This window comes from Hemitrygon akajei, unplaced genomic scaffold (assembly GCF_048418815.1).
Source record: "Hemitrygon akajei unplaced genomic scaffold, sHemAka1.3 Scf000148, whole genome shotgun sequence".
Taxonomy (NCBI): Eukaryota; Metazoa; Chordata; class Chondrichthyes; order Myliobatiformes; family Dasyatidae; genus Hemitrygon; species Hemitrygon akajei.
The window spans coordinates 1,219,210-1,231,382 of record NW_027332034.1 but is presented as its reverse complement, the minus strand read 5'-3'; the positions used below and the strand labels follow the sequence as shown (position 1 = coordinate 1,231,382).

Genomic DNA, 12,173 nt, shown 5'->3' with positions numbered 1-12,173 from the left:
AAAGCCAAGATGAGTGACAACAACTCTTTCTCTAATAACCATAAAACATTACAGCACAGGAACAGGCCTTTTGGCCCTTCTTGGCTGTGCCGAACCATTTTTCTGCCTCGTCCCACTCACCTGCACCTGGGCCATATCCCTCCAAGCCCCTCTCATCCATATATCTGACCAAGTTTTTCTTAAATGTCAAAAGTGAGCCGGCTAAGGTGGAATAATTTATTTGAGGCTGATTGAATTTTCTCGAAAAGTAAGCTACAGGCTGTTCAACATCATTATCATCTTTTTGTAATAACACTGCCCCGACAGCTTCATTACTGGCATCCACAACTATAGAAAATGGCTTTGTAAAGTCAGGTGCCCTGAGCACAGGTTAATGACATAAAAATGGCTTTCAATCGATCAAATGCCTCCTGACAAGGCTCGGTACAAACAAACTTTTGACCCCTCTTCAGGACATTAGTCAGAGGAAGAGCGATATCAGTAAAGTTCTTGCTGAACTTTATCCAACCATTCCCAGAAACCTTCTTACCAGTCGAAATAGGAACTTCAAAATTTGCCTGGACTTTTGCCTGAACAGGAGCCAACTTGCTTTGACCTACAACATAGCCAAGATAAGTCACAGTGACATGGCAAAATTCAATCTTAGCTAAATGTAAGGCTGGCCTGGGAAAGCCTGTCAAACAGCTTCTCTACTGCAGAGATATGCTCTTCCCAAGTGTCACCCCCTGTGACTAAGTCATCAATATAGGCATCTGTGTGTTCCAACCCTCGAATTACAGAATCAAACGTTCTCTGGAATGATCCTGGACCATTTTTACATTCCAAACGGCAAAACATTGTATTCATACAACCCAGAAGGTATCACAAACGCAGAAATTTCTCTACCTCTGTCCATCAATGGAACACACCAAAACCCTTTCAATTAATCAATCTTTGTTGGAAATTTAGCTTTTCCAGCTTTATCGATACAATCATCCACCCTAGGGATAGGATAGGCATCTGTTTTTGTTGCTGCATTTACCTTCCTATAACCAGTGCAAAATCTAATACTGCCATCAGGTCTGGGCACAATAACGGTGGGTGACTCCAATCTGATGCTGCAGGACTAATAATACCATTTTCCAGCATATTTTCAAATTCTTGCTCAGTCAATTTACTCTTTTCTACTTTCATACGATATTGGTGTTGTTTAATCGGTTTGACTTGACCAATATCTACATCATGTACTACGACCGTGGTTTGCTTGGGAACATCAGGAAATAAATCTTTAAACTTCAGAATTAATTCCTTCAGCTGTTGTTGCTCTGGCTGCAAATGACCCAGCTTGTTATCATTTTTTTTTTCCAGAACAACCGAGTTCATTAGCCTAACTGGGGCCATGTTTGGCTTGTGAAAAGTCTCAGACAAGACAATTGTTTTATTCTCAGGGTTACCAGATTCATATGTTTTGACAGCAACACTCACAGATGGTGCCTGTTTGTCAAAATAAGGCTTTATCATATTTCTGTGTACAACCTGTGTTAGTTTAGGTCAGTCGGGTGTTTTAATAACATAATTTACAACGTTAATTTGAGAGCCTATTTCATACGGTCCATTGAGTTTCACCTGGAGTGGATTCGTCAACATTGGAGATAAAATAAGATAAGATAAGATATCCCCCACCTGGTATTTTCGTTCGCAAGCCCGCTTATCAAACCAACACTTCAGTTTTTTTGGAGAAATGTTTAAGTTTTGTCTCACTGGACTACACGCTTGGTGTAGTTTTTATTGAACTTCAAAACATAGTCTAACAAGTTAATATGTACATCCCCATCAATCCACTGTTCCTTTAACAAGTCAATGGTCCCCTCAGTCTACAACCAAATAGTTCAAGTGAACTAAAGCCCCGTGATCCTGCACTGACTCTTACTGAGAACAAAAGCAAATATATTTCTTCATCCCAGTCTTTCCATTTTCAACACACTGTGTCTTAATCATTGTTTTGAGTGTAGAATGAAAACTTTCTGCAGCCCTTGTGATTCCAGATGGTACGCAGATGATGTTATTTGTTCAGCTCCTAGTTCATAAAATACCTACTGAAATAATCCAGGTGTAAAATTACTTTCTTGATCAGACTGGATTTCTTTAGGCAATCCAGAAAAAGTGAAAAAAAACTTGGTAAGAACTTTCGCTACAGTTTTAGCTTTAATATTTCTGAAAGGTATTGCCTCTGGGAATCTGGATGCAGTATACATAATACTTTGTAGTTACTGATGGCCAGGTTTAGGCTTCGGCAATGGGTCAACACAATCCACTATAACTTTAGAAAAGGGTTCACCGAATGCAGGTATAGACTACAGTGGGGCCACTGGGGTGACCTGGTGGGGTTTACCCACAAACGGACAAGTGTGACAGGTTTGCAAAAGGTCACATCTTTCCTCAAATTAAGCAAGTAAAATTATTTCATAAACCTGTTTACAGTTATATTCACTCGAAAATGGCCACCTAAGGGCATACTGTGGGCCAAAGTTCAAATTTAAGTCCTATAAACTTCAGGAACTACAACTTGGTGAACAATTGCCCATTCCTCACTCTCTGGTATAGCAGGTGGCCTCCACTTCCTCATTATCACTCCATCCTTGAGATAATACCCTACTGGCACTTTCTTAATCTCATCATCTGAGAGATCTGTTTCTTTTAAAGCTTCAGTCTCACGGTCTCGGTTCTGTTCTGCTATAAACTCCTTCCTAGACAGGGATAAATCTTTTTCATCAAACTTGCCACCTGAATCCTGTTGAAACAATGAAGGCAGAAAAGTCCCTGACAAGTCATCATAACCTGAATCCCGATTTTGGCTATCATGGGTATCAGAATCATGCTGCACAGAACCGTCTGCGTCGGCAGACATTTTAACCATACTTCGAGTTACTGCGCAGGAAGGATAAATGTTAAAATCCATCTGTGTGTCGTCAGTGGTTGGCTTAGTTGTCAACTACACTGCAGGAACTACTTTAACATCTGCCAGGTCATTCCCTAACGGGAAAGTAACATCTTCCACCGGTAAACTGGAGCACAATCCGATTTTAACAGGTCCCGAAACCAACCCTGACTGTAAAGTTGCCTTGTACAATGGAACAGAAACCACACCGCCCCCAATGCCTTTAATAAGATTTACCTCACCTGTTTCAGTCTCATCACCAAACTTTGGAATGCTGTCTCATATAAGTGACTGAGAAGCCTCTGTATCTCAAACAATTTTCAGTGGTACCGGGGTTGACCCTTCCTTTAATAATACAATCCCATCTGACATAAAATGATCGAATCTCATCTTAACTGTGTCAGACCTCTCAAATCCTTATCTGAGCCTCAACAGGATGTTCAGAACCCTGTGGGTTGACAGGTGCTTCAACATACTGATCACAGGCATTCGGGACTGCCTCCTTTTCCTTTTTCCTTATCTGAGCTTCAAACAGATTGTTCAGAACCCTGTGGGTTTACAGGTGCTTCAACATACTGATCACAGGCATTCGGGACTGCCTCCTTTTCCTTTTTCCTTAACTGAGCCTCAACAGAATGTTCAGAACTTTATGAGTTAAAGCAAACTTATCTGCTAATCCAGCAGACTCCTGCAAAGTGGCAGCATCATTTTCATCTAAATATCTCTTTCTGTCATCAGGCACGCACCCTCTGAATTCTTCAATTAAAATCAACTCTTACAAACTGTTAAAATCATTTATATTTTTATATGTGCAACAGCAGCTAAACACAAAAACTGATCATAAGCAAGTTCCATATAAGTTTGGTTCACAGCCTTCCTGAAATTTCTAAACTTCTGCCTGTATGCTTCTGGGACCAGCTCGTAAGCGTTGAGCACAACTTGTTTCACTATGTCATAATCAGCTGCTTCATCAACTGTCAAAGCAGAATAGGCTTGCTGAGCCTTTCCCTTAATTACACTTTGTAAGAGAATAGGCCAAACCTCTTTTGGCCACATTAAACTCTGAGCAGCCATCTGGAGGCACTAATTTAACTTCCTGACTGGCCTTAAACTTATCACAAGAGTCTAACGTTTGACCCCTTTGTTGCAATCTCTCTATCCTTTCCAGCTCGAACTGCCTCTGCCTTTCCACAGCCTCCGCATTTAATTTTCTCACTTGTACTGGAGCTCAAGCTCACTAGGTTTACGTTCAGGAAACACCTCCAACTCGTCCACTTTAAACACACCCTCAGATACATAATGTTCGGCTATTACACTCCGCATCTGTGCCCTCCTCATTGTCGATTTCCCCTTAGCAAGTTTTAACCTTTTACCAATATGTAACAACTCAATCCTTCTGGCGTCCTCCAATGCCTGGCACTTCGAGACATTTATCAACATCCATTGCTACAGATTTTTCACACACAAATAAATCAAAAGGAATTTCCCCAATGAAATCGATAATTAATGACTACGCCCCCAAATCTGTTCATATCCCAGACGCAGGCCCAAATTTTGTTATGAATTTTAACGCTTTAGAAACGAACACCAGCAATAGGCTACACCTGGAGTCTGTTTTTAATGTTAGAACCAACTTTATTAGAATCTACTTAGAATATAATAATTTAAACAAGATAAACAAATGTGTCATGTGTATATATGTGTGCAAATATAATATTGATTTCGGGAGAAACAAGGCTTGGCGTCTTGAGATGGCAAAGTATGAAAGTTCAGTTCAACCATGCAATAGGTGATGAGAGAGATATTTGTAATCCAGCGTAAATGTTGAGAGAAGGCAATTATGTCGAATTCCACAGGTTTCATGGTGGTAAAACGAGACAACAGTTGCTGTAAATTTTATCCGTCATCATTCCAAATCCACATACGAATTATCACGGAAAGTGACTTGTCACAAGGGGTATCGTCTTCAAGTGAATTACCCCACCACACCCAGGCAAGGGTTAACACATTACTGGTCTTCACAGGATACCCCAAATCAGATCCACTCCTACGGATCAAACGAGGTGACAACCACACATTTGAGTACGCTGAATCGATAATTAACCCACCCTTGTGGGCATAGGAAAATTGCAATCAGTGACCCTTGGTCACTAGTTCCCTTGTTTTGATCCTTCCATTTTACCTCCTTCGTCTCCGTCTGACTCTGAGTGTCTGTGTCCTCGGTTAAAACTAAACAAGCTGCGAGCGATGTAAACAAGCTGCAAGTCAAACTGATTTAACTTTTTAATTTCTCTCTCTTAAACTGGCAGTCTACAGCAAACGAAATCTAGGGATTCATAACAACGGCAACTCCCCATTGTGAACTGACTGATGTGCCAGTAGGTGGGATGACTGACTGAATCCTTTCCCTTATTCTGAGCAGGTGAACGGCTTCTCCCCAGTGTGAATTCGCTGATGTCTCTGTAGGTGGTGTGATAGAGTGAATCCCTTCCCACAGACTAAGCAGGTGAACGGCTTCTCCCCAGTGTGAATTCGCTGGTGTCTCTGTAGGGTGGATGACTGAGTGAATCCTTTCCCACAGACTGAGCAGGTGAATGGCCTCTCCCCAGTGTGAACTCGCTGGTGTCTCTGTAGGTTGGATGACTGAGTGAATCCCTTCCCACAGACTGAGCAGGTGAACGGCTTTTCCCCAGTGTGAACTCGCTGATGGCTCTGTAGGTGGTGTGATAGAGTGAATCCCTTCCCACAGACTGAGCAGGTGAATGGCCTCTCCCCGGTGTGAACTCGCTGATGACTCTGTAGGTTGGATGAATGACTGAATCCCTTCCCACAGACTGAGCAGGTGAACGGCTTCTCCCCAGTGTGAACTCGCTGATGGCTCTGTAGGTGGTGTGATAGAGTGAATCCCTTCCCACAGACTGAGCAGGTGAATGGCCTCTCCCCGGTGTGAACTCGCTGATGACTCTGTAGGTTGGATGAATGACTGAATCCCTTCCCACAGACTGAGCAGGTGAACGGCTTCTCCCCAGTGTGAACTCGCTGGTGATTCCGTAGGTTGGATGACTGAGTGAATCCCTTCCCACAGACTGAGCAAGTGAACGGCTTCTCCCCAGTGTGAACTCGCTGATGTATCTGTAGGGTGGAAGAGCGAGTGAATCGCTTCCCACATTCTGAACAAATGAACGGCTTCTCCCCAGTGTGAACTCTCTGGTGTCTCTGTAGGTTGGATGACCGAGTGAATCGTTTCGCACATTCTGAGCAGGTGAATGGCTTCTCCCCAGTGTGTACACGCTGGTGTGCCATTACGTCAGATGATTGAGTGAATCCTTTCCCACAAATTCAGCAGATCACCAGCCTCTGCCCGGTGTGAACTGACGGTGTGTCCGCAGGTGGGAAGACCAATTGAATCCTTTCTCACAAACAGAACAGGTGAATGGTCTTGTCCAGTGTGAACTTGCTGACGTACCTTCAGTTGAGATGACCGAGTGAATCTATTCCCACTGTCTGAGCAGGTGACCGTCCTTTCTCCTGTGTAAGATGACGGGCGTGCCAGTTGGTCAGATGACCGAATAAATCCCTCCCCACAGTCTGAGTAGGAAGGATAGTCGATTGAATTCCTCGCTCCATTTCTTAAATATCTGGACAGAGACAGCAAAACTGGCGTGTTGTGTTTGAGATTCCTGGAGACAAATTCCTTCTCGTTTTAACCTGTGTAATGATTTACAAAGTCCATCAATGGCTGTAGGACAACATTTCAGATGAGATTATTGGAGTCGCCAAGTTTTGATCTGGCTGTTCCTCACTGTTACAATGAGGTTGAACCCAAGTTGGACAGAGAAATCATCTCCTGATTGGGCAGAGTGCTGGTATCTGGAATGACCATCAATTCCCTGATGCTCGTCCTGTCTCTATAAGAATGGGGCATTTCTGCCATCTGCAATTTGTACCCTGGCTCAGTTTGACTCTCTCCATTGGTATTATTCCCTCTTCCTGCTGAGCTGCATGGGCACCTGGCCCAACAGTAAATGAAACACTCTCACACAAATAGTCTTTCCTGACGTGCATCTGGGATTTTCTGTTACGTATTATTAACTTAAAGTTCCACAATTTTAACGCCATATAAAAAATCCCTGCTGAGGTGAATGGTTGGTCTGCACAGCTGTTAAAAGGACATAGAGTGAATATTAGTATTACTTCAGGTTCTTGTGGAAAATTACAATACAGAAACAGGCCATTTGGGCCATCTGGTTTGTGCTGAACTAATTAAACTGCCCACTCCCACATCCCTACCATCCAGGTATCTACACGAACCGCTTAAATGTTGAAAACATGTTCGCTTTCACCACTTGTGCTGGCTGCTCGTTCCACACCCGGATGACCATCTGTGTGAAGACGTTTCCCCTCATTTTCCTTTAACATTTCACCTTTCCCCCTTAACCCATGGCCTCTGGTTGTATTCCCACACCATTTCAATGGTAAAAGCCAGCTAAGGGGAGTAGGGGGCGAACATGGCTGACAAGGGAATTCAAGGACAGTATAAAAATAAAAGAGAAGATATGTAACAGAGCAAAGATGAGAGGGAAGCCAGAGGATTGGGAAACTTTTAAAGAGCAACAGAAGATAACTAAAAAGGCGATACGGGGAGAAAGTACTAAATTCTAAATTCTCCTTCTAAATTCCTGTGTTTACAAGCCTGGCTTTCCCGGCTCCTGTTTTATTCTTACTGAGAGAGAGAGAGAGAGAGGCGGAACTATTTGACGATGCAGCGTGTTTACACTTGCTTGCAGCTTGTGTTTACATAGCTCGCAGTTTGTTTTATTTAAGCAAGGACAGTCACAAACACAGTCAGACAGAGAGAAAGACAGAAGATGGAAAGTTCGAAACAAAGGGCTACTCTCTGGACTCTCCTATGCCCACAAGGTGGGTTGACTACTGATCCAGCCTAAACCGAATGTGTGATTGTCACTTTGTTTGATCCATTGGAGTAGATCTGTTGGTTTGGGTGTATCCTGTGAGGACCACTTGTGCTAACCCTTGCCTGGGGGTGGTAATTCACTTGAAGAGGTACCCCTGTGACCAATCACTGTTGGTGATAATTTGTATAATCCATATGGGGATTTTGTTGGAGTATCACGTGGCTACCACTTTTGTTAACCCTTAGCTGGATTCGGGTGTGTTATGTGGTAACCACTTGTGAGAAGGGATATTCTGTGGAAATCAATGTCGGTAATACTTTGTGTGTTGGATCTGGATTGGGAGTACCTTTCCGAATCTACCCGTGTGTTAACCCTTGCTTGGCTGGTAGTTCCTTCTGAAAACAGTACTCCTGTGATATGCTACTTTTGGAGATAATTCGTATGTGGATTTAGAACAACGACGGATAAGACCTACAGCGACTGTTATCCTGATTTACAACTGTGGAATTTGTGGAATTCAACGTAATTGCCTTCTCTCGACATTCACCTTGGATTACAAATATCTCTCTCTCGTCATTGATTCCGTGGATGAACTGAATTTCATACTTTACCATCTCAAGACTTTAAGCTTGGTATTCCCTGAGCTCAGTGGTTTGGGAGTTATATTTACACATATGTGTACTCATAACACTTTTAGCTTTTGATTATTTTGCTTATTTTGTTATATTATAAGTAGATACGAATAAAGACAGTGGTTTTAACATCAAAAGCACACTCCAGGTGTGGTCTATTGCTGCTGGTTCATTTAAACCGTGGAGGGAATGTAACAGAGGTGTTCGTGTTTTTGTCTTTCTGGGAGCCCCCATGATAACACCTTTCTGTCTGTCTGTCACACCTTGCCAAACTGGTAGAACTAGGGGCCTGCTGCGTAAAACTATGATTCCAATGTCTGTAATCCTGCTCAACTAGAGTGAGGAACTCTCAGCCTGGGCTTTCTCAAATAACACCTGGGGAAGAGAGTGAGGAACTGTGGTCCAGTCAGAGACGACTGTGGCTGTCGGTGTTTTGAGGGATGGTATCGCGGGCCCCCACCAAACTGAACGTCCTATACTGGGAAACATGCATCCTGGCCATAACTGCAGGTGCCCAGCAGCCGAGAGGAATAACTGAGACTGAGTGATTTTGGATGATCGCTTTTCTCTCCTATGGAGTAGCCAGGAATTCACGAGAGATAATCAATTTGGCTACAAGCACTTGAGGAGCTGGCCACAATACTACAGGGGCCCTGACAGAAACACAGGCCCAAGTAACAGAAATATCCACTGAAATGATTGCAATCCGGCAAACAGTCGTATAGAATCGTACGGCTTTAGATTTTATCCCAGCTGAGAAAGACGGAACCTGTTCTATTATTGACACAGAATGCTGCACCTATAACCCTGATGAATCTACTAACGTTATATCCCTCTCCGAGCACACTGCCGAGGAGACTGACAGCATCAAGAGAGTAGGGCAGGATTTACACGGGTTCACCGAAGGGTCGAAATGGTGATCTACGAAGACCTGTCGGTAATAGGTGAGGCATGATATTGCATTATGTCCAAATGGTTGTACATATCATTGTTATAATTACTGATGTATGTCGTTTTTACCCTCTGAGAAGTCAATGCTGTACTTGGTTGCTTTCTCTGTAAAAAGTTACTGCTTTGTTGATCATGTAATGATCTAAAGGAGGGAATGATAAAGTATGTTAGAAGGTTAACACTTCGTTAAACCATAGCAGCCTGTTTTTCTGAAAGAAACTGCTGATGATCAACAGATGTACTAAGCCATGCTGAGCCATATTTCTTCTTGAGGGTAGCTAGCTAGGGTTTCAGGATGCTTATCTCCTTATGCACTCATGTGTAGAGATAGGACAGCTTCAGTCTGTTCTGTGTGTGTAAGCCATTATGACTATTTTATAATTTCTCTTTAGGGCCTGGCATGTAGTAAATATTTTTGGCTCCAGCCTGTCTTGTGTGGGGAGTATCTGGACAGATATATCTGTGGTGTAAGGGGAATTGGTGAATTGGGTGGGAGCATTCACAGACTGTTCCTGGCTGAGTGACTAAGTAAGTAAGTCCCGCTCGGAGTGGATAGTTCAAAGGTTAATTTATTATCAAAGCAGGTATTCATAAATAACGCTGAGTTTTTTTTTCTTCTCCAGAGAACCACGAAACAAAAAAATCATGAAAGTCGTTCAGAGAGAAAAAAAATGAAACTCCATCCCAACCCCCCGCATCAAAACGGACGGCATCCCGATCATCAACCCCCAAAATCTGCCCCTCCCGCACAAAAGGGAAGAAAAATATCGACACCCGTTAAAAAACATTCCTACCCGGAACAACTGAGGAGGAGCCGGTGTCACCAGTGTAGAGGCGGCCACATCGGGAGCAGCGGACACAACAGGCGACCCCGGAAGATTCACAGGTGAAGTGTCGCCTCACCTGGAAGGAGGATTGGACAACGGAGGAAGTTCGGTCGTCCCGCCCTTTCACTGTGACACCCCAAACCCCACATCAAATCCGTCCAAACGTATCTGGGCGAACTTTAATGACCAATAAATATAATTCATCTCAGCGATCAGCTGTCTGAGTGATTCCCTGACTCTGAGAGGAAGGGGTACCTATGGTCCACATTGTCAGGGTGTTGAGTTTATCAGGAGACAAAGACTGCAGGGACGAGAGGTTTTCTGTTGACTAATACACTGTGTGTGGACCCCGCTGGCAATTCTGGTGTTGTGACCCGAATCGAGACAAACACCACGCTGCCCACTCCAGCAACAACACGGCACAGCCGGACACATAACAGGGGACTTTACATCTCACAACACTGGATTCAGTGATGAAATCCGTGATTAATGTTGTTGTCCCACTGACAAGTCCATTAACCCTAACCCTAACCCTGCAATATGGTGTAAAATCCCGCTCCCCATACTAACACGGGTTATACAGACCAAAGAAGAAATTGCCGGAGGAACTCAGTGGGTCGGGCAGCATCTGTGAAGGGAAATGGACCGCCAACATTTCGGGCCGAGACCCTCCCTCTGGACTGAGAGTGGACGGGAAATAGTCGGAGAAAAGAGGTGAGGGGTGGGGATGGGGCAAGAGCAGGGGATGTAGATGTGGATACAGTTTAGGGGGAAGGTGGAAGGTGAAAATAGTGACAAGGGTGGGAGGTGAGTAGTTGGGGCAACACGGGGCTGCAAAAGATGGATATTAATTCCATAGAGGATGAACAAAGAGGTTAGAGAGTATTTGTTATAGAGAGCGCAATGAAGATTCACCTGACTGATCCCTGGAGCGGTGGGGTCATCATATGAAGAAAGATCAAATGTGATAACTCTAAATGTCATTTAGAGAATCGAGGACTGAGAGGCGAACACATTGAAATGCACAACATCATTACCGGTTGAACCAGGCATCCCAGTCTCTGAAAAAAGGGGGTGTACTGTCCGGGAATGTGATGAGGGGAAATGTATCCATTCCGAGGGTGGTAAATGTCTGTAAATCCCCACCACAGAGGGCGGTGAAGACTCAGTGATCATCATCACGTAGAAAAGAGGACGGCAGATGTGTGGAGACCAAAGGGATAGAAGAAATGAGGATCGGAGAGAAAAATGTGGCTGAGATGGAAGAGCAGCCGCCATCTTGTTGATAGTTAGAGGGGCCGAATGGCCACCTCCTGCTGTTTCTCACTTGATGTTTCAGTGCTCCTGTCCAGTGAGGCCGGAGGATTGTGAATAGAAGTTAGTGTTTATAAACACAGAACCGATTAAAATGAAACGTGAACACTTCCTGTTTGGGCTTGAATTATATTTCGGACCGGGATGGGAATCGAACCCGTGACTCTGTGACCTGGGGGTGGAGGGAAAGGGATCGGTGTAGATATGCTGTGGAAAGGTAGACATGTATCTGGTGTAAATATGGAACAATGTGGGGAATGCGGCGGATGGGTCGGGCAGTGTGTGAGGGGCAAGGAGCAGAGTCACCGGTTCAGGTGGGAGACCCTCCACGCGTGATCTGATACCATTTCCTGTTCATGTTTTTCTGCAGATCTGCAGCATCTGCGGGTCACTGCTCTACGTGTCCGTGTAGCTTCACCTTTCCCCGTTCAGACAAGGCAGTGAGATCCGGATCTGTCACGTCCTCTCGTTGTGGGTGGACAATGTTTTTTTCCTGCAATATTTTCTGCATGTTTCATTTACTGTTTCGACGTGCTGAAGTGCAGCCGATGTTTCTGAGTGTCTGACCCATTTATGTGAGAATTTAGCCATTGATATTTATCTGAGCTTCTCATAA

General features: G+C 44.0%; 1 pseudogene; it reads right to left on the bottom strand.

Annotated features, from left to right (window-relative positions):
- Window positions 1-5,251: 5,251 nt before the first annotated feature.
- Window positions 5,252-6,253, bottom strand: LOC140723939 (uncharacterized; annotated as a pseudogene).
- Between the last annotated feature and the right edge of the window lie 5,920 nt (window positions 6,254-12,173).